The following is a 16,517-nucleotide window of genomic DNA, read 5'->3' on the forward strand; positions in this document are numbered from 1 at the left end:
GCGCACAATGCTAAACATGTTGGGAAGCAGAGGGAGGAAGGCAGACAAGACAGACATCTCATACCATACTTAGGATACTGACTTAAGATGTGAAAAGGCCACTGGCCTCTCCAAAGTTCAGATCAAGAATATGAACTCTTTTGCTTTAAGTCAATGAAATGCATTAGCTAGCTACTTAAGAATCAGTCTTAAGAGAAGCCATCTATTCTTTCCACCACTAGGACATTCAGAGTCTACTGTGAATTTGATTGAAATTTTAAGAATAAAAGTAGATAATTATTAGAAATGCAGAGAGCTTCCCTACACATTAATAATATTCAGTTTTTATTACAAATGTACTGAAAGTCAGAAAATTAAAACTGAATCAGCTGAAAACTAGTAAGTTCAGGGAAGCTTAATTTGTGACTAATCTGCAACCCCATATCTTTCCAAAAAGCCAATTTCAACTGATAAAATCCAGGTATCTGCAAAGACATGAAAAGTTGTTCTTTCAAGTACTGTACAATTGCATGGACTATGGTGAAGAGACATACTAAAAATGACTCTCTTATGATCACATTAATAGTGATATATCCTTCTCTCAAACACAGGCTTATGTCACTGCGCAAAAGGAATCTGGCAAGGCAGAAAACCAGAAGATAAAAGAGAATAAGGGATCCAAAAGACAGGAGGCATTTAAACTTTAATCTTTATTCTTTGTTTGCGGGGGAGGAGGAAGAGGGGTGGATGTATAGACCTCTGCTCACCTAGAGGAGTTCAGCACATTTAAGTAGGCAAATGAAATACAGTAGACAAGACCTGTGATTACCTTGAAAGAACAAAAATGATTTTAGGGTACTCTTCTGTTGTTTCCACTAATTTGAGATCAGGAAGTGCTTCCAGAATAAACGTAATATATTTACCTGGCATCATTTCTTCCTAACATAGGAAACACACTGTATAGCTTAGAGAGGACCTCTCAAAAAGGAATAATTTCCCCTTCCCACATAAGGAATTTTTTCTACAGGGGTAGGGAGCCTTTCCAGCAACAATGAGAATAGCTTTTCAGTTGCCAATGAGCTTTGTAAAGTCAGGGAAAACCTCTATGGAAGATGGTTTTATTTGCCTTTTAAAAGTACAGTAGGAGAAGCACTGCAGCTTTGTGGGACACTGGATTTGTCTGGAACAGAGAAGACTTACAAAGTTTGCTAAGTTTTGTTTGAATTCAGGTTGGATCATATAACTGTAGATAAACATCTAATCTCCTACCACAGGTCAGAATAGCAACAATGTAAAATTTTTCATTTTTTAACATGTTTAACACTTTTCAGCATAGCAAATTGAGGATTTTATACTCAATTGGCTGGCACCAGTTAAAGCTAGTGCTTTAACTAAGCTAAAGCCTTTTTTCTCAATAAAATATAAACAATGAGAAATACAACATTATTCTGTGATCATTTGGCTTTACGCTGGCCACACACAGAAAATTCAAAACCGAACAGAGTAGCTCTGCTGACACCCCACTGAATGCAACTGCCAACAGCCCTATATCTCAGGCCAAAGAATCACTGAAGTCAGAAGGGGAGGAACAACCCCCCTCACTTAAAGTTCTCCCAAATCTTTCTTAGATAAAAGTGAAGTTCTTCACTACTTACAGCTACAACAGCTCATCTGGCAGACTTCAAAACTTCAAACTCTTTAGCGATGTATTCATTCTGCTGCATTAATCTGTAACGTTCATAGCATCTCAGAGATCTTGATTAGAGTTGCCCACTGATAAGCGCTGTACAGCGTTCTGTTTTGCAGAAGTTAAAAAAAAAGTGTTTGTCAAACTTGTGTAGCTCGTGGAGCATATATTATTGTTGCCCTAGGGCTGCAGTAACCTTGCACTTTCTAACTGAAGACATTTCAAAGATGGGGATTTTTTAACCTTAAGAAATAATCCATATTTTACGCCCCCCAGTGAGGAAAGCCCTGAGGCTCACCTCTCAGGTGTTTAACTATATCAAAGAAAGGTCCACTGGCACAGGAAGGCCAAAGCAGTTAATAATTCACAACTTGCACTGTGAACCAATAAAAGTTTCTAAAAATTTTCCCCAGGTAGAACACCCACATCTGACAGAAGCGAAAAGTAAAGAAAGAATCAGTTGTGAGATGTTGTGATTAATCCAAAGAGGAACCCAACATTTGGAGAACTCAGCACTGCGATTTGGACTGAGGTAATACAGTTCTAGAAATCTCGTGGCTTTGCAGCTGGCCATACACTGCAGGAGGGCTCAGAGTAGTGGAGAGGATCACTACAGAGAGCGCCTATACAAGAACTGAAAGAGCATGTAAATGACATCTAATTAAAAAGCATCTAACAAGGATCCGTTTGCTTTCACTTTCCTGTAGATGTATGTGCATCTTTCTACGACTAATTGGAGTTAAGTATTTAAATTCCCTCCGGTGATCAAGTATGCCAAAAAAATGCCTTGTAATAAAATGATATCCATATTTTCACTCAAATTACAATCGCTATGAAGGCTTGAGTTACTCTGTTAAATGCCTCTTCATGGTTTGTCACACCTTTCAGTAAAGGCACACACAAACAATTTCATAGAGATTTTTTGTGGCTGCTTGTTAGAAAAATATCTGCTTCACCCTAAACATTTTTTAACTGTTCCACAATTAAGACTTAAATTTGTTCTGGTGTATAAATATCCCATTTATCCTAAAACCAAGCAATTGTTCTTGACTGCAATAGTAATACCTGATATCTTAGCCACATACCATAGATGAGATCATCCTGCAAGTGAATTAAAAAAAAAGCCATCTCCCAGGATATCAGAGAGGATAGGTTAAGCAGCATAGCTGAAACAGAACGAGACCTGCAGGCATCCTGCAAATATGTACTGACCCATTGAGGTAGGAGATTTCTTCCCACCTTCTCCCATGGGGCAAAGTAGCACGCAGTAGCTAACATGCTGCCAGACCATGCAGCAGGCTGCTGGTCTACTCCATGTGTGCCAGCCTGATGCTACCGTAAGGCATATATGGGTAAGGTTTGTCAAAGAAAGCAAGAACCTCAAGTATTCCTGCTGCTAGGTAGCACTAGCTAAGTTATGAGTCATGAAAGTAAGAGGTTTTCCCAAGTAGCTAAAGTTTCCAGGAGGAAGCCTAAATGCCAACCAATACTACTGGCTCAGAGTGGAACAGTCTAAGCAAACTTGGCAGAAATTCATCTGAAAAGAGTCGTACACAGTGTAGGCAGCCCTGGGAAACAGGAAGGCTGCATGAGAGAGCCTGGTGTCTCCCTGAGATTCTATGAAAAAACAAAAACAAAACCACTGGTAGGCAGCCTCAGAAAAGCATTAATATATCATCAACATCTCTAGGCAGCACATATATTCCAGGTCACTGATAACAAAGCTTAGTGCAGACCCCTAATGGGCCAGCATACCTCGCTTTGATCAATACTGGCACTGGATTAAGAAATTATCAGGCATACACATGATGTTAATCACTAGCATCTGCTTTAAGAAATGTACCGTGTTGTCTCAGTACCAAGAATCCACGTGTTATATATACATTTAAGAGGAAAAATGGACTGAAGAGGTATTAATTTTTTTTTTTAAATGCCATTAAAAACCCTAGAAGTTAACTTTTAATATGAGATGTAGACCTGGACAAATACCATTTCACTTTTAACGGGACAAGTGCTTGCAACCTGTGCAGCTCCCTTCATCTTTCTCCCATTAAAGCCAGGAATGGAGTATACTACGTCCCGAGTCACATAGTTTAAGAGATGCATCTTGACTGCATAGGAATTGTACAGAAAATAAGCACTGAATTCCAGATCAGATCTGCTGTAAAGTCATTCCCTTTTCAATTTAAGGATTTGTTATGCAGACAAGCCTTGGGCATAATTCTACTGAAACCATCCCGAGCATCTCATGAATGTCCTCTGCACAGGTTCCGTTGGCATTTGTTTCAGCAGTTTTACTGTATGAGAAAAGGGCTACAGGCTCAAGGGATGTTTAAAGGAGCTAGTGAAACAGCGGAGGCAAAGGCTGAATCTCCACGTGCCACAGTCGCCAAACAATTCATTCACCCTGCTAGCAAACATGCACACAAACAGATTTGAAACACATTCATGCGAGTGAACAGCATTCACTACTCTGCAGTTCTTTTATACTGAAAACAGCTATTCCATCATGAACCAAGTTCTTAGTTGCAAGATATCTTAGGCTATCCTAATTACATAAGATCAGGGCACTGTGAAATTCTAACCTATACCCAAGAACCAGCAGGGCTGTTTCTGACACTTGCTGTTACCTTTCTTCACCTTTTCTGCACCTTAGTTCTCTTATCTGCAAGAGAGCAGTAAAAGTCAGTGCCTTGAGCTCCCTATATGTGTGCTGCTGTATCAGAACAAGGTATTATATAACGAGTTATGAAATATAACTTAACAGGGCCTAACCCATTTCTAAGGAAGATTTCAGCTCACCTAGGATTCTAAAGAAGTAATACCAGATAAATCTGATCTCTTTTCGATTTCTGTAACAGGATGTTTTCCATCCAGAATTTCTATCGTGAAAGCTCTCCAGTAAATCTCCCCCCCTCTCTTTTTTCTTTCTTCCTAAAGTACAATGTCAGTTGTCTTTTAATGTTCAGAAACCATTTCTATCTCTTGGAATTTGTGTACTAAAATTTAGAGTGATGAGGGTTTCTGCTTCACCTCCAAAAATCTGTTTGTCTTTGGGGTCTACATGGAGGAGTGACTGCGAGAAGTAAAACAGTATGAAGTTGGTAAGAAAGTGTACACTTGTATAAAAAAATTCTAATATCAAAGCGGCATTGGTAGTGATACTTCTCAATGAAAAGGCTGCTCACAGGAATTACATACTAGAGGATACAGCTTCAAATAAAAACATAAATTATGTTATGTTGCTTCATTTGATTCTCTGGGGAACACTTAGGTTTAGAGCAAGGAATGGTACAGGTTTTTGCCACCGAGAAATAAAGTCATTAATCGCAATCCACAGTATAATCACTCAAATGAATGAACTTCCCTGTAAACTGACTTAGCATAAATATACGGCACTATATTTTCTCACACAGTTCTAATGTAGGATTACTACAAGAACTTATTTCTCCTGTAAGAAAGGCTATGAAGAAATAGATGCTAGAATTAAATTTTGGATGAGATAAACACAACACGTTTTTGGTAAGACTACAGGGACTTTATTTATTTTTCAGCGGGGTTTTATTAGCCTCAATCTATTACCAGGCATCTTTCACATGACTTGGTTTGAAGCAAATGGAGATGCAAAGTTTTCACACTGCTTTGCAAACTCTAGACTTGACTGAATGATCATTCAAGCAAAACGTATTTCACTTCTGCGTCTCCCCCCTACACCCCACCCCGCATACTTCAACGGCCTGTTGTAGCCGTCTAACCCCACAGCCCAGAGAAGCTTCCAGTAACGGTGGCCGTCAGTCAGACTGGCCTTTACGTGACCCCAGGGCCAGTATCTCCAACCTGATCGGCCAAAGGGCAACCCCTGGTGCTCTGCTATTATGGAGGACCTTACATCCAGGTCCTCAAATAGGTCCGCATTCAAATGAAGGATCAGAAACGGACTAACCAACACACGCCACGTGCCAACAGGTGTGCCTACAGTCACCGTTCGGCTGCCTATAAAAAGGGCTGCGGCTTCGCCTGGTGTGTGCGTGGTTACAGCGGCGGAGTGGGACGGAGCGAAGAGAGCTGATCACTGCAGCGTAGCGGCCTTGTTAAAGGCTTGAAGATGCTAAGTGGCCTCTTTCAAGGCCTTCACCAGAAGCCGTGGGACGGTGGATGGAGAGGCTGGAGCTTCAGCTCATCATCCCGATCCGGGACGCTGGCCCGGGAGCTCCCAAAGGAGCCACTGAAGGAGCCACAACACCGGGGCCCAGCAGACAAGAGCTGAGATGGTTCAAATACTGGGGGGGGACGGCACGCCTGACAACGTGGCCTGCGTGGGGAGGCACACCTGTGAGCGTGGCCACGGTCACAGCACGGTCCCACTACCGGGGAGAGGCGCGTTTGCCTGACGCGGCCTTTCAGGCGCTGTTATTATAATTACTATTTCTTATTTTCGGATATATATATATTTTACCTCCGTTTTTTTCCTTTGAACGGATGTGTTGTTCCCTCTGTGCGTGCATCCTTATATTGTTTTATCTATCCACCCATGTGGTAAATATTATACATATATATATTCATATATGAAACTTTCAAGGTTTCCAATTATAATTGTTGTTATTATTGTTAACTGTCATTAAAGGGTTATTTCGTTATTGACATTGTAAATCCATTCATCACCACACAAACACCTGTAGGCCGACCTCGAATCTGTTTAGTTCACGGTCCGTTATCCCCCATTCCTACCATGCCTTTTTGTTGGGGTGCCCGCCCCTCCAGGTCGGACCAGGACACCTTTGGATGGCGGTCTTCTTTTAGGCTGGAAAATCAGACAGTACTACATAGTATTAACACTCATTTTTCTTATAGACAGAATAGACAGAACTATTGTAAAGAGCAGTTCCATCACCATACGTCGTTTAGCATCTTATTAAAGACAACTTGGACAATCAGATCGCTCTGGTAGTTTTTCAGTTTCATACAAGCAATAAGTATTTGTGCCAGGTTGTCCTCCATCAGGTTAGTCTCTAAACTAAAATATCAGTTCTTTTCTTTTCATTATTCCTTTCTAAATACATGTGTCACTTTCATTAAAAAACGGCAGGATAGTAAGTCCAGCATCGGATCCATCATCTTACATCCATCCCAATACATAACCGCTTATACTTTTACTTTTTTTTTGTTTTTTTTTTTTTAAATAAAGTAAAACCTGGTCTACCGAAGTATTTCATAGTTTCACTGGTCCCAGTTTACGGAAAGGACTACTCAGCTTCAGGCTTTAAGAACTAGTTATGATGACTTAATGGATGAGCCTCCTAACTGATAAATATGCAATTATCCTTCTGATCCTTCTGAAACAGTTTAGCATCTTTAAATGAGTATCTCCTTGTTTTTCACTACCAAAACTGCCACTTTTGCTCTGTACAAGTTCTACTACCACCAACCCTGCAGCATTGTAGTATGTTTATGCAGATATTACATACTGCAATATACATTAAGTAAGTTATAGTCACATGGTCAGAATAAAGTACCGGAGTCCTTGCCAAAATCAATATGCAGTACTTTTCCCACACATTTCACAGAAGCACGGAATAGATACATATGGAGAAAAAAAATTCTTATTTTTCCGAAGCATTACAAAAGGAAAGCCAAGCTATGTACTGTGTGTTATGATGGATGCACACACAGCCTCCTTTTCTATTGGAATACATATCTTGCACAGAGAAGCATGGAATGGGAAAGACATTTAATTAAACCATCTTTATTCTAGTTGCTATGTGTAATGACTAACTAATAACAGCATGCATGACTGCTGCAGCCATATTTATACTGACATGCACTACTTCTGCTGAATGTATTGGGAGTGAAAATTCCTGTGTTTCCCAAAGCTCTGCTGAACAAATTAAAATTTTAATTACTATTCCTTTTCATTATTTTCTTCCTCTGTTCCCCCTTGCCTGAGATTACGGACCTGGAAGTAAAATCATACAGTACTGATTTTAGTGTGCAATATGAGTGGAATGCCAAACAAAAATAACTCATAAGCACAGCAGGCACACTCTACATTGTCATACCAATGACCAGTTATAAAATTAGTGGTTAAAAAAATGTCCCTGCTCCCTTGAGAAGTTTTGGAACCATACAAAGCAATAGCTTGATAACCATATTAATGTTAACATTTAAAAAACAATTGCGTAAGTTTAAAGTAGTGAAGTGATTGATTGCAGCTGGACATTTTCAGGACACCCAGTTGAGCAGTTTTTTTGAATTGACAAAAATATAATAACATCTATACTTCCCTTTAAGGAATATGCTGTTGGCTCTTGCAGGTCAGCAGTTGTGGTGCAGGAGTAGGAACAAAAAAGTGAGAAGGAGTTGTCTTGCCAACACACACACGCACACGCTTTTTAAGCAAACTTACAAGGTAAGATTACAACAGAACCCAACTCTTGTTCAAAATTAAGGAGTATTTAATTAAAAATGCAAATTTTCCTAAACAGTCTTAAGGACATTTCTCCTTGGGTACACCCTCCATTTAAAAGATCACCTCCAGGATGATGATATGTTCAGTGCCTATACATATAGATGTTCAATGACAAAAGAACCAGAACTAGAGTTAAAATGTACGACCAAATCTGTATATCAACACATTTTTTTCTAGTGCACCACAATAACTCCTGTAAAATAGCCAAGATGACCTAAGCAAGGTAAAATTAAGTACTAATTTTTTTTAGGATAAATATACCACAGTCTACATGCATACTACGGATTAGCGTTGAATTTTGTTTGATGATGTTATACAAAAAAAACCCAAAATCCACAAACTAACAAAAAGAAACCATCGTAAGACCATCCTCAGTGATAAAGTCATAGCTGACACATTTGAACATAGCATATTTCAATTTTAGCTTTGTGGGAACCAGTGTTTATTTTAATAATCTTTTAAAACCTTCCCTCAGTTAAAATCTATAGCATTATTAGAAAACTGACTGTCAATGACAGAATGGATAGTTAGATCAGATTACTTTTACCAGAAATGTTTTCTCTTTTGCAAGTACAATGTAATTTGAAGCTACTTATTTAGCACTCTTAAGGGTGTGCTAATATTTTCCTGTCACTTTGCACTTTTATGAAAAATGTACTTCTGTTTTCTTTAGAATGTTGATTAACTAGATATCTCTGCCTCAGAGGAGCATCATGTTTAAACAAAGAGGCCTGACTTTAGTTTTTCATATTGGAAACTGGATTTTGCTGCATTTAAGTTGATCTAGGGTTTTGTTTGTTTCTTCATTAAACACAGTGCTAGAGTTTTCTTCAAAAGGTGATAAAGCTATCGAAATTTGTTAGACAGTCCCACTGATATCAGCTCAGGTTCCACTATAGCAAATATTTTGTTGACCCAGCTGCCTACAACGGAGACACTATGCAATGCCTTTTCACAGATCTTGATGACATCTGATATTCAGTACACCACGCTGTTTTCATAGCAAGTATGCACAGTAACAGCATTCAAAAGTCCTCCACAGTCTGTTGATCTTAAGTTAAGGATTGTCATTAAGTTGCCAGCAATGTATCTAGTAGAGGGAAGATATAAAATATCCATGAAATAAGGCCTGCATCAAAGACTTATCTCTGCCTTTGAATAGCATTAGATGAGTGGAAGACCTTCTACAAAAACTGGAATTTCTTCGAATCGCATACCAAACTGAATCCCTGATCTATTCCAACTCCTTTATCATCTTTAAACTGAAGAGACCAGAATATCATGAATCAATCTCCTTGACTCAAAGGAGCAATGTTCACTGGTATACAGATCGATACTCCTTTCATTACCCAACTTGCTAGTCTTAAAGGCTATTAGCCAAGAACTCAAGTTCTGCCCTACTACAGCATCCCAATTAAGTGATGTCAAGTGCAGTTGTCTCGAGAACTGCTCAGACCTTGCTCACTGAGAGTGGTTTGATTCTCAAATCAAAAGAAATACTGGTGAGGGTGCAATACTTTATCAAATGTAAGTGGAAGGTTGCTATGAATAACATTAAAGCAGTTAGAGATTACTTTTTCATAGCATTTTACACCACAGACTTATACCACTGAAGTCCTGGTTCACTAAAGCTCCTGTCAACTTTGGCTGGATTACTGTCACATCCTCTGCCTCCTACAGAAGACCTTATCATGATTATCCAATGATGTGTTTAATTTCTAGTAAACAGATGATCGGGCATGATGTTTTACTTCCTATCAATGAGTATTTTCTTCCTCTTCCCAATGAGAGAGCAGTATTCGATGTGGAAGAATTAAAAATAGGTTAATATTCCTTTCAGATTTGAGACAGTGGCCAAGGAATAACTCAGTGGGAGGTATCCCTGAGCTCAGGAAGTCTCCTCCGTCACACAGAGGTAGCAACGCCAGGTTACGCTTTTCACTTAGCAGCACTGCCGAAAGAGTCAAGAAGAGCATCTGCTTGAGTTTAAGGGCCGAAGTAAGTGGTAGGATTTTTTCAAATAATATTGAATCACCAACAATCCCCCTTGAAATAAGAAAGGGCAGGTCTATGTTTACCGTTGGGGATGGAGGAGGAGATCAGCTATTGTTAGTTGAAATGCTCTCAGCACTGTTTTTGTTTCTGCTTATAAGTTTTAATACTTACTTCTAAATATGTACATAAACTGCCATGGATGCCTCTTTGCTGTGGTGAGGAGAATACATTTGATAATAACCATTTGATAATAACCACACACCGGAAGAGCTGTGCTGCCATTCAGAGGGACCTGGACAGGCTGGAGAGCTGGGCGGAGAGGAACCTCACGAAGTTCAACAAAGGCAAGTGCAGGATCCTGCACCTAGGGTGGAATAATCCCATGCAGAAGGACAGGCTGGGGACTGACCTGCTGGAAAGTAGCTCTGCCGAGAAGGACCTGGGAGTGCTGGTGGACAAGTTAAGCATAAGCCAGCAGTGTGGCCTTGTGGCCAAGAAGGCCAGTGGTATCCTGGGCTGCATTAGGCAAAGTGTTGCCAGCAGGTCAACGGAGGTGATCTTGCCCCTCTACTCAGCCCTGGGGAGGCCTCACCTGGAGTACTGTGTCCAGTGCTGGGCTCCCCAGTACAAGAGAGACATGGAACTACTGGAGACAGTCCAGCGGAGGGCTACAAAGATGAGGGGACTGGAGCACCTCTCCTATGAAGAAAGACTGCAAGAGCTGGGCCTGTTCAGTCTGGAGAAGAGAAGACTGAGAGGCGATCTCATCAACGTGTACAAGTATCTGAAAGGGGAGCGTCAAGAGGATGAGGCCAGCCTCTTCTCCGTGGTGCCCAGCAACAGGACAAGAGGCAATGGGCAGAAACTGAACCACAGGAAGTTCCACCTAAACCTGAGAAAAAACTTCTTGACTGTGAGGGTGACAGAGCACTGGCACAGGTTGCCCAGAGAGGTGGTGGAGTCCCCTTCGCTGGAGATATTCAAAACCCATCTGGATGTGACCCTGGGAAATATGCTCTAGAGGACCCTGCTTGCACAGGGGAGTTGGACTAGATGATCTCCCGAGGTCCCTTCCAACCTAAACCATTCTGTGATTCTGTGATTTGGGACACTGGAACAAAAAAACTGAACTTCTGCTGCTGTCTGATAGCTATTCTGTATCAACTACATAAAAAAAAAAAATCACGGCATCCTCTTTCATGTTTTAACAGCAAACATACACTGATGTCCGTGTCATACCCCCAAATGAGAGTTGTCGGTTTGATGCCTGTCATCTGTGTCTGTTTCCTGCTATCTGTCCATTCGGCATGTGCCAGACACATTTTCTCTGAGTTAATTGTCTGCTCAGCTTTTGTCCCTTTCACCCAAGATCCTAAGTGACCTGCCTGTCACTGCTCGGCTACTTACGCGGCTCTAAATTAACTCACTGCTTGGCTTGGCGTTCTCCAGTAGGCTGCCCACACGCTCAAGCCTAAGCAGAAGCAGATTTTTACATCTAGTATGCCATCTAGTGACAGAAAAGGCAGAACCACCCCATCAGAGCCCTCTGCAATTTTATCAGATTTCTTTTAGCTCTCCTCCTCCTCACAAATATTGCAAAAAAGGGGAATACACTCAGGGCTCCAAGAAAGCAATCGGTTGTTTCCTCACGTACGGACCCTCTAAATAAAGAGGCAGAACAAGGACAGGCAGCATCTGCCCCCCTCCCCAACCCCCTTCATGAAAATCAGCTTCTTACACGTCACCCCGATGACTCTTAAAGTTAAAGCCTAACGACGCACTGGATGCTACCCTCAGGCTTTTGAACCTCTCTTTCCATGCAACACGACAGAGCCAGCGCAACACCCATAACGACGGCACTCACGAACAGCCCTGGAAGGTGACCACCTACAGGCTGCCAAAATCCAGGCTGGAGTAAGCCAAACCAGTGTTTTGTTTTTGTTTTTTTTTTTCCTGCGTATCAACAAGGATGAGTTTTTTCGCAGGGTTAGTTACGATGTCCTGGATGTCGGTATGAAAAACGGCCCCAAATCAAGCTGTTTTTGCACGGACCCAGACTCCTTCAGCATCAAGCAGCCAGATGAGGATCCCCATCAAGCTCTAGGCAGCTTCTGATCACAACTTCCACGTGGATTGTTCTCAGCAGAAACTGTATTTTTTTATTTTCTCCTTTAAACATTTCTTACACGTAAGAGATCCTGCGCACCCGCTCTATGAGAGAAATAGCCTGTCGTTACTGTTAGTGTCATAGTAACTAGCAGCCAAGCAGAGGTCTATTAACAGCCACCTCACCAGAGAGACGCAGCCTAATTAGAAGGGAATTACCAATATACATATATATATATATATATATATTTAAGTTTCCACATTAGTTAACATCGAATTAACAGTCCGGGAAGTTTTGTGTGTGGGAGCCAGGGGAGAGAAGCTTTATTTACCTGAAGAGTTTATTGAAAACCATACCCTCACGATGGCATTATCTGGACTAAAAAAGGGCCGGTTAAACCGCTCTGGCCTGGGCAGGCCAGCGGGAAAGAGGCACCGTTGCCCATTTCTCCTTTCTTTACTGCTTTGCGCCCCCTGCTCTGCCCGGCGCCATGATGGCGGCCGCGGCGCCATGATGGCCCCAGAGAGGGTGGGCAGCGCCGCTGCCCTCCTCCCCTGCCGCCCCAGCCAGCGCCACGAAAACCACGCTCGCGAAACACACGCTGAGCTCCTTGCAGGCCTTTCATGTGGGGGAATGGCTTATTAACACAAATAATAGGGGGAAAACGCCAGGCAAGGTTACTTCAGGCGAGGCGAGCGCCGCCGCCGCCGCAGCCCTGAGGCGCCGCCCGCCCTCAAAGCCGCCGCGCCCGGAGCCGTTTCCTCGCCCTCCCCACCGGTCCTCCCACCCGTGTGGGGGATTCCCCGCTGCCAAGGCGCCCTCTGCACTGGTTTTAACTGGTCCCGCGGCCGCAGGGTTGGGTAGATCGGCGCCGGTTTGCCCTACGCAGAGCCACCGCTGGTGAAGCCGCCCGCCGTCGCCAAGCGGCGTCCGCCCAGCCGTGCTGAGGAGAGGCCGGATAAAAGGCAACGCCGGCAGAAATAAAGGTAGCGAAACATACCCGGTCATTCCTGGGTGAACTTCAGCATCGAACATCGAGGTGATACCTCTGTTTTCTCCGGTACTGGTGACCGGAAGATATTTGGCAGGATTTTGCACCGGGGACCGCACGAGCGATGGGTCCGAGTCGGCTGAAATTGGAAACCTTGCGAAGGGTTTTCGTGTTTCCCCCAGTGTCACCTTCCTAGCATAAAATGAAGTTGTAAACCAGAGGTGAATCGTAACCCTTTCAAACGTGGCACGATCATCACTTGAAAGGTCTGTTTCAGGTGGCGCGGACGCAGCAACGGGCAACAGTTTGTCACGCTGCCTGCAGGCTCCCTCATCAGTTTGCCATTCCCTGGCAAATCAAAATTTTAGTATCATCTGAAAAATGAGTAATTGGATGTGCGTCTGCATCTTAACCAGTGTTTTCCACCCCCTGGAGGGCAACTATTTCAGCGTTTCTCTGCTGACAGCAAAGCATTTCTTTAAACACGAACCCTCTGGAATTTAAAAGACCAGAACAGAGCTATCCTGGTTCACAGCGCGCGATACTTTTGCTCCAATAAAAAGTTTTCTTTGCAGTCCAATGCCAGATCCAAACTTCCCCAAAAGCTGGAAGGTGGCAGGTACGGGGACGCGGAGGTACGGATTCATGCTTCAAAGACACGTCTCTAGCTTTTTACAGTGACAGCTATGTAAACCTTTGAAAAAGGTTAGGTTTCCCCATGGCGCCATCGGATAGGGTCACATGTATCTGTTACTTTTAATGCAAGTGCAATATGAGATTTTTACAGTAGGATGTTTCAATACTCTCAGAAGAATGAACAGATCATGTGTACTCCGTAATGCATCATCACTGAACTAAGTATCTGGGAGGGGTCTCTTGATACCACGCTGGGCTGCCTGGTGTAAACACATATTGATTTAAGAGTGCTCTCTGGAGTTAAAAGGCTCCCTGCCCGGCAGCGCGGTGCTTTGATGCTGCGCGGTTCCCATGGCGCGCTCGCAGCCGTGCAGATGGGAGCTTCAGCGCTCTTCGCGCCTGCAAAAGGTGTGGAACTGCTTGGGATTCTCATTAGGAAGGGAGTCCGCTCTAATTCTTGGAAGATCTGGGGCTCAATGAGGAGCAGTGGCACGAACTGGGTATTCAAAAGCTGTATTGTTCTATTATTTCCATAGGCTATTAACAATATACACTATGAGAATTTTTATTACAATACTTTTATTAACACTTTATTAAAACACTTTATTTTTGTAAAGCCTATTCAAGATGCTACGCTTACTCTTCTCCAAGTTTATATGCTTTTGAGCAAAATCCCCTGTGAAGCTAACATATGATCATGTAGCTCTTCTCTGGGCAGAATTAAAGTCAACTTTGGGTTAATATGATTTTCTGGGGGTTTTTTTCTAATAACCACTTTTTTATTTGACATACTAGGTACCAGAACATTTGTATAAGCTGCTTGGAAGAGATATGAAGTTTTGGGGATGCAGAAAAGAGTAACAGGGTGGGATCCTGTGTGAAAAATCACAAGCCAACAACACATCCAAATTGCATGGTCCATTCTCCATTTTTCCTGCAAGATTTAAGTCTGTTTGGAGTGCTGAAAAAGTCATTCTATGACATGCTTTCTCAATAACTCCCAGCCATTTCACTGCTTACAACTTCAACTGTTTTACCATTTTGCATTTATTTGAGCAAATATAGTCTAATTGTTTTATTATTTTTTTACATGACAATTTCCTGAATAGCTTAGCCCCTTCATTTCAATTTTCTTCATAGTACCACCTGGTCCTCCTGAATTTTTGAAATTTTGGTGAAGAATTGGCCCTAACACTTTGTGTCATTTGACACTCGTCTTTCAAAGAACTTTATTTTTACTAATCACCTGTAATGACTCATGGGCTATTATGTCACTTGCTTTACCCAAATGGCTTTAAGCAGACAATTAACTGGCAGTAAACCCCACCTCGATTAAAAATATTATGCATCTGCAATGAGAGATAACTGCTGATCACACAAGTTTGCAGCTCTTTCTTTAGAAGTGTCAGCCAACAAGAGCTCACCATTATTTGGGGTAACTTACTTTTTCTTTATTTAGTGCCATAATAAAGGTCTTTAGTTGGACAACGTGAGTGAATCATATTCAGTGCATATTCTGTGGTGCAAAGGAGAAAGTCTTTAGAGCATTCAAATTAAAGATACTATGGTGGCTACCAATACAGCAGGTAGCACCAAAAGCGCTTAGTGTTTGGGTGTGGCGACCAGGAGCATAACTTGTAAAGAAAATGTTTCCTGCTCATTAGAAGCAAAGAAGCAGCTTACAAAATTGGAAGCTCTAAAAGGAAACTTTACCAACTCCTTTTAAAGTAAGTAGCTTCTTTATCTTTTAAATAAAAGAAAAAAGAATAGGAAGCCCATACAAGAATGCAATGAAAAAGCCCATGCTACTAATATATGGTTCCAAATGTAGTAAACCATGGTGAACCTTTAATTATACACAATTCTAGTAACTGATCACATTGAAGAACTCCACCTTGATAAGATTAAAATAGCCTTCTAGAAGTCAGAAATAAATGCCAACATACACTTAACTCACTTCTCTTTTTTTCTTTGCTAACCTATTTTGCTTTTCTTTTCTTTGTAGCTTCAAACAACACAGGAGAGAGAAGCTGGTTAAGGAGGAAAAATCAAGCAAATAAAACTTCTCACTTCTAAGAAACAGTGTCTTTCAAAGTATCGCCCTTGCTTTTATTCTAAGTAGACAATAACTAGAATAGTCATTGTCATGACAAGTGACTTATTTTTGTTGTTACTTAAAATCGTGCACGACATTCTCTGTTGTGCTTCTGGAGAAGATCTGAAAACAAAGAGAATTCAGCTTAGAAACTAGGTGGCAGTATCCCCTGCACTACTCTCCCCAACCTTATGGAGGAATAAGAAGAAAAGCAATGTCTCTCCCAAGCATAGGACAAAAAAGGAAAGCGGTTCAAGTTGGCATCTTGTAATGGCCCTTGGTGGGTACCAGTGAAATTTATTTTGAGTACGAACCCAAAAGCAGCTCTGTTGAATGTATGTCATGGGTCATGAGAGCAAGCGCTACCCAGATTTTCTGCATGGAAATTCCCAAGCCTTTTGTATTATCTTTTGGAAAACATTTGACCTCACTTCTAGCTTTCTTCCTGTTGGGTAGTATAGCAGTCCTGGTCCCTCTTGCATCTTCCCTTCTAATTGCTGTCTTCAACAACCTAATGGTTAGTTACAGAGAAATGAAGCCAATCTCTGTGCACAGGGAAAG

The sequence above is a fragment of the Struthio camelus genome, chromosome 9 (assembly GCF_040807025.1).
Source record: "Struthio camelus isolate bStrCam1 chromosome 9, bStrCam1.hap1, whole genome shotgun sequence".
In the NCBI taxonomy this organism is placed as follows: domain Eukaryota; kingdom Metazoa; phylum Chordata; class Aves; order Struthioniformes; family Struthionidae; genus Struthio; species Struthio camelus.